This window comes from Henckelia pumila, chromosome 4, assembly GCF_033568475.1.
Source record: "Henckelia pumila isolate YLH828 chromosome 4, ASM3356847v2, whole genome shotgun sequence".
Taxonomy (NCBI): domain Eukaryota; kingdom Viridiplantae; phylum Streptophyta; class Magnoliopsida; order Lamiales; family Gesneriaceae; genus Henckelia; species Henckelia pumila.
This window is the reverse complement of record NC_133123.1, coordinates 188017249-188031995: the sequence shown is the minus strand read 5'-3', so window position 1 is coordinate 188031995 and position 14747 is coordinate 188017249. Positions and strand designations below refer to the sequence as shown.

General features: G+C 43.1%; 14 non-coding genes and 4 pseudogenes across 14 annotated transcripts; all 18 read right to left on the bottom strand.

The window, feature by feature from the left end:
* Positions 1-50: 50 nt before the first annotated feature.
* LOC140868477 (5S ribosomal RNA) lies at positions 51-169 on the bottom strand. Its single transcript, XR_012145893.1, has one exon. It is a non-coding gene; the product is annotated as a 5S ribosomal RNA (ribosomal RNA).
* Positions 170-568: 399 nt separating this feature from the next.
* LOC140867873 (5S ribosomal RNA) lies at positions 569-687 on the bottom strand. Its single transcript, XR_012145312.1, has one exon. It is a non-coding gene; the product is annotated as a 5S ribosomal RNA (ribosomal RNA).
* A 402-nt stretch (positions 688-1089) lies between these two features.
* LOC140869404 (5S ribosomal RNA) lies at positions 1090-1208 on the bottom strand (annotated as a pseudogene).
* Positions 1209-1609: 401 nt separating this feature from the next.
* LOC140869103 (5S ribosomal RNA) lies at positions 1610-1728 on the bottom strand. The gene has a single exon (XR_012146493.1). It is a non-coding gene; the product is annotated as a 5S ribosomal RNA (ribosomal RNA).
* A 401-nt stretch (positions 1729-2129) lies between these two features.
* Positions 2130-2248, bottom strand: LOC140870387 (5S ribosomal RNA). Its single transcript, XR_012147351.1, has one exon. It is a non-coding gene; the product is annotated as a 5S ribosomal RNA (ribosomal RNA).
* Positions 2249-2648: 400 nt separating this feature from the next.
* LOC140868047 (5S ribosomal RNA) lies at positions 2649-2767 on the bottom strand. Its single transcript, XR_012145482.1, has one exon. It is a non-coding gene; the product is annotated as a 5S ribosomal RNA (ribosomal RNA).
* Positions 2768-3168: 401 nt separating this feature from the next.
* LOC140868806 (5S ribosomal RNA) lies at positions 3169-3287 on the bottom strand. Its single transcript, XR_012146207.1, has one exon. It is a non-coding gene; the product is annotated as a 5S ribosomal RNA (ribosomal RNA).
* A 401-nt stretch (positions 3288-3688) lies between these two features.
* On the bottom strand, positions 3689-3807 carry LOC140868667 (5S ribosomal RNA). The gene has a single exon (XR_012146074.1). It is a non-coding gene; the product is annotated as a 5S ribosomal RNA (ribosomal RNA).
* Positions 3808-4596: 789 nt separating this feature from the next.
* LOC140869823 (5S ribosomal RNA) lies at positions 4597-4715 on the bottom strand. Its single transcript, XR_012146816.1, has one exon. It is a non-coding gene; the product is annotated as a 5S ribosomal RNA (ribosomal RNA).
* Positions 4716-5114: 399 nt separating this feature from the next.
* On the bottom strand, positions 5115-5233 carry LOC140868837 (5S ribosomal RNA). The gene has a single exon (XR_012146238.1). It is a non-coding gene; the product is annotated as a 5S ribosomal RNA (ribosomal RNA).
* A 401-nt stretch (positions 5234-5634) lies between these two features.
* LOC140869608 (5S ribosomal RNA) lies at positions 5635-5752 on the bottom strand (annotated as a pseudogene).
* Positions 5753-6641: 889 nt separating this feature from the next.
* LOC140869239 (5S ribosomal RNA) lies at positions 6642-6760 on the bottom strand. Its single transcript, XR_012146623.1, has one exon. It is a non-coding gene; the product is annotated as a 5S ribosomal RNA (ribosomal RNA).
* Positions 6761-7161: 401 nt separating this feature from the next.
* LOC140869627 (5S ribosomal RNA) lies at positions 7162-7280 on the bottom strand (annotated as a pseudogene).
* Positions 7281-7680: 400 nt separating this feature from the next.
* On the bottom strand, positions 7681-7799 carry LOC140869419 (5S ribosomal RNA). The gene has a single exon (XR_012146775.1). It is a non-coding gene; the product is annotated as a 5S ribosomal RNA (ribosomal RNA).
* Positions 7800-8200: 401 nt separating this feature from the next.
* On the bottom strand, positions 8201-8319 carry LOC140868955 (5S ribosomal RNA). Its single transcript, XR_012146351.1, has one exon. It is a non-coding gene; the product is annotated as a 5S ribosomal RNA (ribosomal RNA).
* A 401-nt stretch (positions 8320-8720) lies between these two features.
* Positions 8721-8839, bottom strand: LOC140870411 (5S ribosomal RNA). The gene has a single exon (XR_012147374.1). It is a non-coding gene; the product is annotated as a 5S ribosomal RNA (ribosomal RNA).
* An 824-nt stretch (positions 8840-9663) lies between these two features.
* Positions 9664-9782, bottom strand: LOC140869504 (5S ribosomal RNA; annotated as a pseudogene).
* A 401-nt stretch (positions 9783-10183) lies between these two features.
* LOC140869378 (5S ribosomal RNA) lies at positions 10184-10302 on the bottom strand. The gene has a single exon (XR_012146758.1). It is a non-coding gene; the product is annotated as a 5S ribosomal RNA (ribosomal RNA).
* Between the last annotated feature and the right edge of the window lie 4445 nt (positions 10303-14747).

The window sequence follows — 14747 nt, the reverse complement described above, 5'->3', positions numbered from 1 at the left end:
AATCGAAAGAACAAGAAGTACGAGTAAGAAAAAAAGAAATTAATGAAAAAAGGGTGAAACACGAGGACTTCCCAGGGGGTCACCAATCCTAGTACTTCTCTCGCCCAAGCGCGCTTAACTTCGGAGTTCTGATGGGATCCAGTGCATTAGTGCTGGTATGATCGCACCCAACAGTGAATGAATTTTTTATTGTTTTGTCTCTCGAATTGCGGATAGGAGGAACAGGAGCTGCAGTTTCAAACGGACATAAATTTCGATCGGCTAAGAGTTACGGGAGCTTCAGCCTGCTCATGCGAAGCTCCTCTCGATACCTACAGCAAGTATCTCGGTCTAAGAGACGGAGACGCTCAAATTACAACCCGAAGATGGTCTTTCGGGGCGTTTTTCTCGTAGGGCGCGCTGGGACCCACCTAAGAGGCCCGCGTCACCCAGATCGCACGTTCACGTCGTGTGATTAAGTCTATTGCATCTTTTCTATCCGCGGATTGGACTGAAAGAGTCGGAAATAGGACGGCGAGGAATCGGAAAAACAAGAAGTACGAGTAAGAAAAAAAGAATTAATGAAAAAGGGGTGCAACACGAGGAGTTCACAGGGGGTCACCCATCCTAGTACTGCTCTCGCCCAAGCTCGCTTAACTTCAGAGTTCTGATGGGATCTGGTGCATTAGTGCTGGTATGATCGCACCGAACAGTGAATGAATTCTTTATTGTTTTGTCTCTCAAAATTCCGGATCGGAGGAACAGGAGCTGCAGTTTCAAACGGACATAACTTTCGATCTGCTGAGAGTTACGGGAGCTTCAGCCAGCTCACGTGAAGCTCTTCTCGATACCTACAGCGCGTATCTCGGTCTTTGAGATGGAGAAGCTTAAATATAAACCCAGATATGGTCTTTGGGGGCATTTTTCCCGTAGGGCGCGCTGGGACCCACCAAAGTGGCCCGCGTCAACCAGATCGCACGTTCACGTCGTGTGATTCAGTATATTGCATCTTTTCTATCCGCGGATTGGACTGAAAGAATCGGAAATAGGATGGAGAGGAATCGGAAGAACAAGATGTACGAGTAAGAAAAAAAGAAACTAATAAAAAAATGGGTGCAACACGAGGACTTCCCAAGGGGTCACCCATCCTAGTACTACTCTTTCCCAAGCACGCATAACTTCGGAGTTCTGATGGGATTCGGTGCATTAGTAGTGGTATGATCGCACCCAACAGTGAATGCATTCTTTATTTTTTTGTCTTTCGAATTGCGGATCGGAGGAACAGGAGCTGCAGTTTCAAACGGACATAACTTTCGATCGGTTGAGAGTTACTGGAGCTTCAGCCTGCTCACGCGAAGCTCCGCTCGATACCTATACTGCGTATCTCGGTTAAAGAGATGGAGATGCTCAAATTCCAAAATGGAGATGCTCTTTCGGGGCATTTTTCCCGTATGTCGTGCTGGGACCCACCGAAGCGGCCCGCGTCACCCAGATCGCACGTTCACATCATATGATTCAGTCTATTGCATCTTTTCTACCCGCGGATTGGACTGAAAGAGTCGGAAATAGGACGGCGAGGAATCGAAAGAACACGAAGTACGAGTAAGAAAAAAAGAAATTAATGAAAAAAGGGGTGCAACACGAGGACTTCCCAGGGGGTCACCCATCCTAGTACTACTCTTACCCAAGCACGCATAACTTCGGAGTTTTGATGGGATCCAGTGCATTAGTGCAGCTATGATCGCACCCAACAGTTAATGAATTCTTTATTTTTGTGTCTTTCGAATTGTGGATCGGAGGAACAGGAGATGCAGTTTCAAACGGACATAACTTTCAATCGGCTGAGAGTTACTGGAGCTTCAGCCTGCTCACGCGAAGCTCCACTCGTTAAATATAGTGCGTATCTCGGTTAAAGAGATGGAGACGCTCAAATTCCAAAACGGGGATGGTCTTTCGGGGCATTTTTCCCGTATGTCGCACTGGGACCCACCGAAGTGGCCCGCGTCACCCAGATCGCACGTTTACATCGTATGATTTAGTCTATTGCATCTTTTCTATCCGCGGATTGGACTAAAAGATTCGGAAATAGGACGGCGAGGAATCGAAAGAACAAGAAGTACGAGTAAGAAAAAAATAAATTAATGAAAAAAGGGGTGCAACACGAGGACTTCCCAGGGGGTCAACCATCCTAGTACTGCTCTCGCCCAGGCGCGCTTAACTTCGGAGCTCTGATGGGATCCGGTGCATTAGTGCTGGTATGATCGCACCCAAAAGTGAATGAATTCTTTATTGTTTTGTCTCTAAAATTGCGGATCGGAGGAACAAGAGCTGCAGTTTCAAACGGACATAACTTTCGATCGGCTAAGAGTTAGGGAGCTTCAGCCTGCTCACGCGAAGCTCCTCTCGATACCTACAGCGCGTATCTCGGTCTTTGAGACGGAGAAGCTCAAATTCAAACCCGGAGATGGTCTTTGGGGGAATTTTTCAAGTAGGGCGCGCTGGGACCCACCGAAGTGGCCCGCGTTACCCAGATCGCACGTTCACGTCGTGTGATTCAGTCTATTGCATCTTTTCTATCCGCGGATTGGACTGAAAGAGTCGGAAATAGGACGAAAAGGAATCGGAATAACAAGATGTACGAGTAAGAAAAAAAGAAAATAATAAAAAAATGGGTGCAACACGAGGACTTCTCACGGGGTCACCCATCCTAGTACTTCTCTTGCCCAAGCACGCATAACTTTGGAGTTCTGATGGGATCCGGTGCATTAGTGCTGGTATGATCGCACCCAACAGTGAATGAATTCTTTATTTTTTTGTCTCTCAAATTGCGGATCGGAGGAACAGGAGCTGCAGTTTCAAACGGACATAACTTTCGATCGGCTGAGAGTTACTGGAGCTTCAGCCTGCTCACGCGAAGCTCCACTCGATACCTATACTGCGTATCTCGGTTAAAGAGATGGAGACGCTCAAATTCCAAAACGGAGATGCTCTTTCGGGGCATTTTTCCCGTATGTCGTGCTGGGACCCACCGAAGCGGCCCGCGTCACCCAGATCGCACGTTCACATTGTATGATTCAGTCTATTGCATATTTTCTATCCGCGGATTAGACTGAAAGAGTCGGAAATAGGACGGCGAGGAATCGAAAGAACAAGAAGTACGAGTAAGAAAAAAAGAAATTAATGAAAAAAGGGGTGCAACACGAGGACTTCCCAGTGGGTCACCCATCCTAGTACTGGTCTTGCCCAAGCACGCATAACTTCGGAGTTCTGATGGGATCCGGTGCATTAGTGCTGCTATGATCGCACACATCAGTGAATGAATTCTTTATTTTTTTGTCTCTCGAATTGCGGATGGGAGGAACAGGAGCTGCAGTTTCAAACAGACATAACTTTCGATCGGCTGAGAGTTACTGGAGCTTCAGCCTTCTCACGCGAAGCTACACTCGATAACTATAGTGCGTATCTCGGTTAAAGAGATGGAGACGCTCAAATTCCAAAACGGAGATGGTCTTTCGGAGCATTTTTCCCGTATGTCGCGCTGGTACCCACCGAAGCGGCACGCGTCACCCAGATCGCACGTTCACATCGTATGATTCAGTCTATTGCATCTTTTCTATCCGTGGATTGGACTGAAAGAGTCGGAAATAGGATGGCGAGGAATTGAAAGAACAAGAAGTACGAGTAAGAAAAAAAGAAATTAATGAAAAAAGGGGTGCAACACGAGGACTTCCCAGGGGGTCACCCATCCTAGTACTGCTTTCGCCTAGGCGCACTTAACTTCGGAGTTCTGATGGGATCCGGTGTATTATTGCTGGTATGATCGCACCCAACAGTGAATGAATTCTTTATTGTTTTGTCTCTCGAATTGCGGATCGGAGGAATAGGAGCTGCAGTTTCAAACGGACATAACTTTCGATCGGCTAAGAGTTACGCGAGCTTCAGCCTGCTCACGCGACGCTCCTCTAGATACCTACAGCATGTATCTCGGTCTAAGAGACGGAGACACTCATATTACAACCCGAAAATGGTATTTCGTGGCGTTTTTCCCGTAGGGCGTGCTGGGACCCACCGAAGCGGCCCGAGTCACCCAGATCGCACGTTCACATCGTATGATTCAGTCTATTGCATCTTTTCTATCCGAGGATTTCTCGCCCAAGCACGCTTAACTTCGGAGTTCTGATGGGATCCGGTGCATTAGTGCTGGTATGATCGCACCCAACAGTGAATGAATTCTTTATTGTTTTGTCTCTCGAATTGCGGATCAGAGGAACAAGAGCTATAGTTTCAAACGGACATAACTTTCGATCGGCTAAGAGTTACGGGAGCTTCAGCCTGCTCACGCGAAGCTCCTCTCGATACCTACAGCAAGTATCTTGGTCTAAGAGACGGAGACGCTCAAATTACAACCCGAAGATGGTCTTTCGGGGCGTTTTTCCTGTAAGACGTGCCGGGACCCACCGAAGCGGCCCGCGTCACCCAGATCGCACGTTCACGTCGTGTGATTAAGTCTATTGCATCTTTTCTATCCGAGGATTGAACTGAAAGAGTCGGAAATAAGACGGCGAGGAATCGGAAAAACAAGAAGTACGAGTAAGAAAAAAAGAAATTAATGAAAAAAGGGTGCAACACGAGGATTTCCCAGGAGGTCACCCATCCTAATACTGCTCTCGCCCAAGCACGCTTAACTTCGGAGTTTTGATGGAATCCGGTGCATTAGTGCTGGTATGATCACACCCAATAGTGAATGAATTCTTTATTGTTTTGTCTCTCGAATTGCGGATCGGAGGAACAGAAGCTGTAGTTTCAAACGAACATAACTTTCGATCTGCTGAGAGTTACGGGAGTTTCAGCCTGCTCAGGCGAAGCTCTTCTCGATACCTACAGCTCGTATCTCGGTCTAAGAGACGGAGATGATCAAATTCAAACCGGAGATGGTCTTTGGGGGCATTTTTCCCGTAGGGCACACTGGGACCCACCGAAGTGGCCCGCGACACCCAGATCGCACGTTCACGTCGTGTGATTCAGTCTGTTGCATCTTTTCTATCCGCGGATTGAACTGAAAGAGTCGAAAATAGGACGGAAAGGAATCGAAAGAACAAGATGTACGAGTAAGAAAAAAAGAAACTATAAAAAAAGGGGTGCAACACGAGGACTTTCCAGGGGGTCACCCATCCTAGTAATACTCTTGCCCAAGCACGCATAACTTCGGAGTTCTAATGGGATCCGTTGCATTAGTGCTGGTATGATCGCACCCAAAAATGAATGAATTCTTTATTTTTTTGTCTCTCGAATTGCGGATCGGAGGAACAGGAGCTGCAGTTTCAAACGGACATAACTTTCGATCGGCTGAGAGTTACTGGAGCTTCAGCCTGCTCATGCGAAACTCCATTTGATACCTATAGTGCGTATCTCGGTTAAAGAGACGGAGACGCTCAAATTACAAAACGGAGATGTTCTTTCGGGGCAATTTTCCCGTATGTCGCATTGGGACCAACCGAAGAAGCCTGCGTCACCCAAATCACACGTTCATATCGTATGATTCAGTCTATTGCATCTTTTCTATCCACGGATTGGACTGAAAGAGTCGGAAATAGGACGGCGAGGAATAAAAAAAACAAGAAGTACGAGTAAGAGAAAAAGAAATTAATGAAAAAAGGGGTGCAACACGAGGACTTCCCAGGGGATCACCCATCCTAGTACTGCTGTAGCCCAAGCATGCTTAACTTCGGAGTTCTGACGGGATCCGGTACATTAGTGCTGGTATGATCCACCCAACAGTAAATGAATTCTTTATTGTTTTGTCTCTCAAATTGCGGATCGGTGGAACAGGAGCTGCAGTTCAAACGGACATAACTTTCGATCGGCTAAGAGTTACGGGAGCTTCAGCCTGCTCACGCGAAGCTCCTCTCGAAACCTACAGCAAGTATCTCGGTCTAAGAGACGAAGACGATCAAATTACTACCCGGAGATGGTCTTTCGGGGCGTTGTTCCCGTATGGCATGCTGGGACCCACCGAAGCGGCCCGCGTCACCCAAATCGCACGTTCACGTCGTGTGATTAAGTCTAATTGCATCTTTTCTATCCGTGGATTGGACTGAAAGAGTCGAAAATAGGACATAGAGAATTCGGAAAAACAAGAAGTACGAGTAAGAAAAAAAAAATTAATGAAAAAGGGGTTCAAGACAAGGACTTCCCAGGGGGTCACGCTTAACTTCGGAGTTCTGATGGGATCCAGTGCATTAGTGATGGTATGATCGCACAATTAGTGAATGAATTCTTTATTGTTTTGTCTCTCGAATTGCGGATCGGAGGAACAAGAGCTGCAGTTTCAAACGGACATAACTTTCGATCTGCTGGGAGTTACGGGAGCTTCAACCTGCTCAAGTGAAGCTCTTCTCGATACCCACAGCGCGTATCTCGTTTTAAGAGACGGAGAAGCTCAAATTCAAACCCGAAGATGGTCTTTGAGGGAATTTTTCCCGTAGGGCGCACTGGGACCCAGCAAAGTGGCACGCGTCACCCAAATCGCACGTTCACGTCGTGTGATTCAGTCTATTGCATCTTTTCTATCCGCGGATTGGACTGAAATAGTCGAAAATAGAACGGAGAGGAATCGGAAGAACAAGATGTACGTGTAAGAAAAAAAGAAACTAATAAAAAAAGGGGTGCAACACGAGGACTTCCCAGAGGGTCACCCATCCTAGTATTGCTCTTACCCAAGCACGCATAACTTCGGAGTTCTGAAGGGATCCGGTGCATTAGTGCTGCTATGATCGCACCCAACAATGAATGAATTCTTTATTTTTTTTTCTCTCGAATTGCGGATCGCAAGAACAGGAGCTGCAGTTTCAAACGGACATAACTTTCGATCGGCTGAGAGTTACTGGAGCTTCAGCCTACTCACGCGAAGCTCCACTCGATACCTATATTGCGTATCTCGGTTAAAGAGACGAAGACGCTCAAATTCCAAAATGGAGATGGTCTTTCGGGGAATTTTCCCGTATGTCGCGCTGGGACCCACCAAAGCGGCTCGTGTCACCCAGATCGCATGTTCACATCGTATGATTCAGTTTATTGCATCTTTTCTATCCGAGGATTGGACTGCAAGAGTCTGAAATAGGACGGCGAGGAATCAAAAGAACAAGAAGTACTAGTAAGAAAAAAAAGAAATTAATGAAAAAAGGTGTGTAACAAGAGGACTTCCCAGGGGGTCAGCTATCCTAGTACTGCTCTCGCCCAGGCACGCTTAAATTTGGAGTTCTGATGGGATCTGGTGCATTAGTGCTGGTATGATCGCACCCAACAGTGAATAAATTCTTTATTGTTTTGTCTCTCGAATTGCGGATCGGAGGAACAGGAGCTGCAGTTTCAAACGGACATAACTTTTGATCGGCTAAGAGTTACGGGAGCTTTAGCCTGCTCACACGAAGCTCCTCTCGATACCTACAGAATGTATCTCGGTCTAAGAGACGGAGACGCTCAAAGTACAACCCGGAGAAGGTCTTTCGGGGCGTTTTTCTCGTAGGGCGTGCTGTGACCCATCAAAGCGGCCCGTGTCACCCAGATCGCACGTTCACGTCATGTGATTAAGTCTATTGCATTTTTTCTATCCGCGGATTGGACTGAAAGAGTCGGAAATAGGATGGTGAGGAATCGGAAAAACAAGAAGTACGAGTAAGAAAAAAAGAAATTAATGAAAAAGGGGTGCAACACGAGGACTTCCCAAGGGGTCAACCATCCTAGTACTGCTCTCGCCCAAGCACGCTTAACTTCGGAGTTCTGATGGGATCCGGTGCATTAGTTCTGGTATGATCGCACCCAACAGTGAATGAATTCTTTATTGTTTTGTCTCTCGAATTGCGGATCGGAGGAACAGGAGCTGCAGTTTCAAACGGACATAACTTTCGATCTGCTGAGAGTTACAGGAGCTTCAGCCTGCTCACGCGAAGCTCTTCTCGATACCTACAGCGCGTATCTCGGTCTAAGAGATGGAGAAGCTCAAATTCAAACCCGGAGATTGTCTTTGGGGGCATTTTTCCCGTAGGGTGCGCTGGGACCCACCGAAGTGGCCCGCGTCACTCAGATCGCACGTTCACATCGTGTGATTCAGTCTATTGCATCTTTTCTATCCGCGGATTGGACTGAAAGAGTCGGAAATAGGACGGAGAGGAATCGGAAGAACAAGATGTACGAGTAAGAAAAAAAGAAACTAATAAAAAAAGGGGTGCAACACGAGGACTTCCCGGGGGGTCACCCATCCTAGTGCTGCTCTTGCCCTAGCACGCATAACTTCGGAGTTCTGATGGGATCCGGTGCATTAGTGCTGGTATGATCTCACCCAACAGTGAATGAATTCTTTATTTTTTTGTCTCTCGAATTGCGCATCGGAGGAACAGGAGCTGCAGTTTCAAACGGACATAACTTTCGATCGGCTGAGAGTTACTGGGGCTTCAGCCTGCTCACGCGAAGCTCCACTCGATACCTATAGTGCGTATCTTGGTTAAAGAGACGGAGATGCTCAAATTCCAAAACGGAGATGGTCTTTCGGTGCATTTTTTCCATATGTCGCGCTGGGACCCACCAAAGTGGCCCGCGTCACCAAGATCGCACGTTCACATCGTATGATTCAGTCTATTGCATCTTTTCTATCCGCGGATTGGACTGAAAGATTCGGAAATAGGACGGCAAGGAATCGAAAGAACTAGAAGTACGAGTAAGAAAAAAAGAAATTAATGAAAAAAGGGGTGCACCACGAGGACTTCCCAGGGGGTCACCCATCCTTGTACTGCTCTCGCCCGAGCACGCTTAACTTCGGAGTTCTGATGGGATCCGGTGCATTAGTGCTGGTATGATCGCAACCAACAGTGAATGAATCATTTATTATTTTTATCTCGAATTGCGGATCGGAGGAACAGGAGCTGCAGTTTCAAACGGACATAACTTTCGATCGGCTAAGAGTTACGAGAGCTTAAGCCTGTTCACGCGAAGCTCCTCTCGATGCCTACAGCAAGTATCTCGGTCTAAGAGACGGAAACGCTCAAATTACAACCCGGAGATGGTCTTTCGGGGCATTTTTCCCGTAGGGTGCGCAGGGACCCACCAAAGCGGCCCGCGTCACCTAGATCGCACGTTCACGTCGTGTGATTAAGTCTATTGCATATTTTCTATCCGCTGATTTGACTGAAAGAGTCGGAAATAGGACTGCGAGGAATCGGAAAAACAAGAAGTACGCATAACTTTGGAGTTTTGATGGGATCCGGTGCATTAGTGCTGGTATGATCGCACCCAACAGTGAATGAATTCTTTATTTTTTTGTCTCTCAAATTGCGGATCGAAGGAACAGGAGCTGCAGTTTCAAATGGACATAACTTTCGATCGGCTGAGAGTTACTGGAGTTTTAGCCTGCTCACGCGAAGCTCCACTCGATACTAATCGTATCTCGTTTAAAGAGACAGAAACGCTCAAATTCCAAAACGGAGATGGTCTTTTGGGGCATTTTTCCCGTATGTCACGCTGGGACCCACCAAAGCAGCCCGCGTCACCCAGATCGCACGTTCACATCGTATGATTCAGTCTATTTAATCTTTTCTATCCGCGGATTGGACTGAAAGAGTCGGAAATAGGACGGCGAGGAATCGAAAGAACAAGAAGTACTAGTAAGAAAACAAGAAATTAATAAAAAAAAGGGTGCAACACGAGGACTTCCCAGGGGGCCAGCCATCCTAATACTGCTCTTACCCAAGCGCGCTTAACTTCGGAGTTCTGATGGGATCCGATGAATTAGTGCTGGTATGATCGCACCTAATAGTGAATGAATTCTTTATTGTTTTGTCTCTCGAATTGCGGATCCGAGGAACAGGAGCTTCAGTTTCAAACAGACATAACTTTCAATCACCTAAGAGTTACGGGAGCTTCAGCCTGCTCACGCGAAGCTCCTCTCGATACCAACAGCAAGTATCTCGGTCTAAGAGACAGAGACGCTCAAATTACAACCCGGAGATGGTCTTTTGGGGCGTTTTTCCCATAGGGCGCGCTGGGACCCACCGAAGCGGCCCGCGTCACCCAGATCGCATGTTCACGTCGTGTGATTAAGTCTAGTTGCATCTTTTCTATCCGTGGATTGGACTAAAAGAGTCAGAAATAGGACGGCGAGGAATTGGAAAAACAAGAAGTACGAGTAAGAAAAAATGAAATTAATGAAAAAGGGGTGTAACACGAGGACTTCCTAGGGGGTCACCCATCCTAATACTGCTCTCGCCCAAGCATGCTTAACTTTGGAGTTTTGATGGGATCCGGTGCATTAGTGCTTGTATGATCGCACCCAATAGTGAAAGAATTCTTTATTTTTTTGTCTCTCGAATTGCGGATCGCAGGAACAGGAGCTTCAGTTTCAAACGGACATAACTTTCGATCTGCTTAGAGTTACAGAAGCTTCAGCCTGCTCACGCGAAGCTCTTCTCGATACCTACAGCGCGTATCTCGGTCTAAGAGACGGAGAAGCTCAAATTCAAGCGCATATCCCCAAAAGGATGGAGGCAACTCCGTGAACCCCATCATAGACCGAACCATGTCCATCAAAGTCCAGTTACGATGTTCTGAAACACCATTCAACTGAGGTGTACCAAGAGGAGTCCACTGTGAGAGAATCTCATTCTCCCTAAGATACTCTTGGAATTAAGCACTAACGTACTCACCACCTCGATCCGATCGAAGTGCCTTGATGCTTCGTCCCAATTGTTTCTCCACTTAATTTTGAATTCTTTGAACCTTTCAAAAGCTTCAGATTTGTATTTCATTAAATACACATTTCCATACCTAGAGAAATCATTGGTAAAGGTGATGAAGTAGGAATGTCCGTGCTTAGTGGTGATGCTAAGTGGACCACACACATCTGTATGGATCAAATCTAACAGTCCTTTGGCCCGCTCCACATGGCCCTTAAGGGGAATTTTGGTCATCTTTCCTTTTAGAAAGGGTTCACAAGTAGTAAGAGAATTAATATCAGACATATCAAACATGCCTTTTCCCACTAGCTTGTTCATCATTCTTAAAGATATATGACCTAATCGAACATGCCATAAGTGTGCCGGATTTAGAGTATCTTGTTTTCTTTTGGATGTTTTTGATATCTCTTGGAAATTATACATAGGAATATCTTTCAATTTTAAATTATAGAGATCGTTTTCCAATTGTCCTGTACCAATTAAACATTCATTCTTGTAAATATTGCAAACACCTTTGCCAAATAAACAAGAATATCCATCTTTATCAAGCATAGAAATGGAAACAATGTTTTTCACAAAATCTGGTACAAACCAAACATCTCTCAAAATTAACTTAAAATCATTGTCCAACAATAAGTAAACATCTCCAATAGCTTTGGCAGCAACTCTTGCCCCATTGCCCATCCTCAAGAAGGTCTCACCATCCCTAAGTCTCCTACTTCTTGCCATCAACTGTAAATCATTACAAAGATGTGAGCCACAGCCGGTATCCAATACCCAAGAAGAAGAGTTAAGTGAAATGTTCACTTCAATGTAGAACGTATCATTTCCAGAACCATTTTGGTCGAGATATTTTTTGCAGCTACGCATATAATGTACATGCCGAAGCAGGCGTGCTTGCTCATCAAAGAGCTCTTTGAGATGCAAATGAATGTCAGCAGCATTCTTAGCATCCTCAAAACGCCTCTGCAGTTTATCGGACATAGAACCCAGCATATAACACTTAGTTTTCAAGTCATGGTCACACCAATCCTTGTAAATCTGTAGCTCCACAGGGCTACATCCAGTCGGAGCCTTAGCAGGGGGCGACTTTTCAAGTGCATATGCAATCTTTTCCGAGTTTAAGATAATTTTCAGATTTCTTAGCCAATCGAGGTAATTTGGACCAGTCAGTATATGTTTGTCGAGTATTGCAGATAACGGATTGCGAATTGATGACATTGTCAAAAACTTTGTACTGAAAAATAATAACAGATAAATGTCAATAACTATTTTAAAATATTTAATAAGATATAAAGTATGGAGTTTAACTTTATAAATTTTTACTCCCACTATTTTTGACATTTTACTACCCTTTAGTGAAAACTTGAAACTCCTTTCCTCAGTAGGTACATAAGGTCCAATTAGCCAATCATGATCCCAAATAATATCAGCCAATCATAATTTTTAAAAGGTAGTTTCCAATTGCATCTCCATGCAACCCTTACGTAAACTTTTGTCTCACGCTTGATTAGGACCCAATAATATGACGTCGTTCATCTTTACGTGTCAAGCCTTACCCATAGATATCGAACCTTAATGGACGGTCGCCATGAGTTCCCCCAATAATATGAGACAAAGTCATGGGAGTTCCACGTAGTTCACATCACAATGTTAATAGATGTCATAGCTTTCCGACATCCAAGCGCCCCCAATAATATGAGCCGAGCATTGAATACGATAGCGTTCATCATGCATCCATTGTCGATGGAATACATGGAAATTATAAACAAATTTATAATTCCCATTTTCGGGCTTGATATAAATTTTGAATCTAATTCAAAATGAGGGTTTTTAATTTTGAAATGGTCTCATCGTTAATTTTAAAAACTCGCCATGTTTAATCATATGTTTGCCGGATTCATGCTACTTTGTTATTATAAAATAATAACGCACATACTCATTATTTATAATATATCATGCATATTTTATAAACAGTAAATTAACAAGGATGATCAATCGCCCCAAAACTATTTGGCCCGTGTGAGCCAAACCCGGGTCTAGGTCCAATTCCTAGGGAATGCATGGGATGCAAATGCAACAATTACATAAGCTTCCAATATTTACATGTCTTGGATCTTCATAATTCATCATGGCCCACCATCTTCCAATCCTGAGCTTCCACTATCAAATATTTATATTAAAATATCCATGGCAAATAGGGATACATCTCATGGGGTGGGAACGGGCCATAAACCAAGCCCAGTTTATAATTTGATAATTATTACAACCATTCAACACAAAATATCTTAGCATACACCTAGCAAATTGGTCTTGGGCTTTTGATCATCCTTCATGCATAATATCACATATCATACACCATCAATTAATTATCAAAATAATCAATTGATTAAATATTATATTTCTTGGTTCAATCACTAACCACCACAATTATAAATTAAATTAACAAAATAAACAAACACCTTTATTTACTTTCTAATTAATTTATTTATAATCGAATTTTTTGTAAATCACCATTTACTATAAATAATCAAAGTCCCACTTTAATTATTTATTTTATGAGAAAATACACAATTTTTAAAATTTCAATTTTTCATAAAAATATCAACTTTTACAATCTCAACAACTTAGGGCTTATGACACTTGGATATCACAAAACATCTTTTGGAAACCAAATTCGTCATAGTCGTTGCCGGAGCACCGTCGCCTGATTCCGGCCAACCCAAAAAAAAATATTTTTTTTATTAAAAGTGAGCTGCCCCTGCTGCCCGAAATGGGCAGCAACATTTTATAAAAAGATTTTTTCCAAAAAACAGCCCCAAATTGATAGATCTTGATTTTCTCATGCGGTTAGAAATTGACCTCAACATAATATCAAACAAATGCTACACAAAAGAGTAACCTAGGCTTTGATACCACTGTAGGTGATCGGTTAACTCGTGCCCGGAAACGCAGCGGAAATATTAAAATTTTTAACAAAAGAGATCCGAGCACTTTTGTAGCATTCAAAATTAAACAACCATAAGGTGTTTAGATGTTTTACCTATCAATCTCAAAGATTGATTTATGGCTCCAACCAAGTTGATAAACAACTAGGCTCTTGAAGTGGTAGATAATATCTACAAGCTTCCAAAGCACACCTTGCTCAAAATGGATTCAACACTTCAAGCCTTCGAATTGGGTCCAAGACTAGACGATCTAGATCCGCTCTAAATATGCACTAGAATATTTAGAGAATTTTGCATTGACATTTTCCTTTTCTTCTTCCTCAAAAATTGAAAGAAAACCTGGAGAATATTGTCAAGAAGTGTTCGGCCACTTCTCCAAATTGGAATGAATAATGTGTGTATATTATTCATAATAATATATTAAAGGTAAAGGATTAAATGGATACAATTAAACCATGCGTAAGAAAAGTGCAAGACTTGCATGGAAAATTGCAACCCTTCTTCCAACCCTTCAAATTCCATCACACATATATATAACATGAATATATATATATATTTCGAATATATATATAATATATAAACATGATTTTGAACATATTTAATTTAATTAAACATTAAACTTAATCCCAATTAAGTTTAAATAATTAATTAAATCTAACTTGAACTCATTCAAGTCCACTAGTATATAATTATTCAACACTATATTAATTTGAGCTCTACTAGACTCAATAGTGTTTAATTAATTCAACACTTGAATTAATTTAATTATTTGTACATTACAAAGTCTACTAGTGTTAAATTAATTCAACTCTAGAATTAATTAATTAAGTTCAAAATAATAGATTAGAAAATCAACATTTTCCCAAACTAATTATTTTAAGTCAACTTTTAATCTTGGAACACATTCACAAATTAAAATTTACTTTTCATTTAATCTCCAATTTAGAAGTCAAACTTCTAATTTATTTTACTTATAAAGGAGTAATCTCCAATTTAGAAGTCAAACTTCTAATTTATTTTACTTATAAACTCCTTTATAAGTTGTTCAACACATTGAACTAATTTTAATCTCAACGGGACCTAGAAAGCTAGTACT